The sequence below is a fragment of the Penaeus monodon genome, chromosome 33 (genome assembly GCF_015228065.2).
Source record: "Penaeus monodon isolate SGIC_2016 chromosome 33, NSTDA_Pmon_1, whole genome shotgun sequence".
Taxonomy (NCBI): Eukaryota; Metazoa; Arthropoda; class Malacostraca; order Decapoda; family Penaeidae; genus Penaeus; species Penaeus monodon.
Genome location: NC_051418.1, coordinates 6,244,484 through 6,244,933, shown reverse-complemented (window position 1 = coordinate 6,244,933; position 450 = coordinate 6,244,484).

The following is a 450-nucleotide window of genomic DNA, read 5'->3' as shown; positions in this document are numbered from 1 at the left end:
CCTTAAGAAACAAGAGATGGAAAAAAACAAGGGGGGGAGGCTTAAAAAAGGGAAAAACCATAGGGAAGGGGAAAAAGGGGCAGGGGGGAGAAGGTTCAGAGAAAAAAGATTGGGAAGAGAGGGAAGGGGAAAAGGGACGAAAAGGTGGTATTTTGAAGGAAGAGAGAGAAAGGGAGGAAAAAACGTTTTCTGGAAATTTGAAGTCACAGGGGGGGGCAAGCGGGGAAAAGGGAAAAAGGTGGAGAGACGGGAAAAGGGAAAAAAAGGGAGAGGAGACGATGCTAAAAAAAAGGGGGGGGTTTTTTTGTAGAATTTCCACGGGTTCCGCTGATTGCTATCATTTTTTACTATTTTTTTCATCATTATATTTTCACAAAGGATTACCTTTCATATTTCGTTGTCATCATAAAAGCTGTCAAGTTATTTTTTAGCACTTTACCTTCACCATGT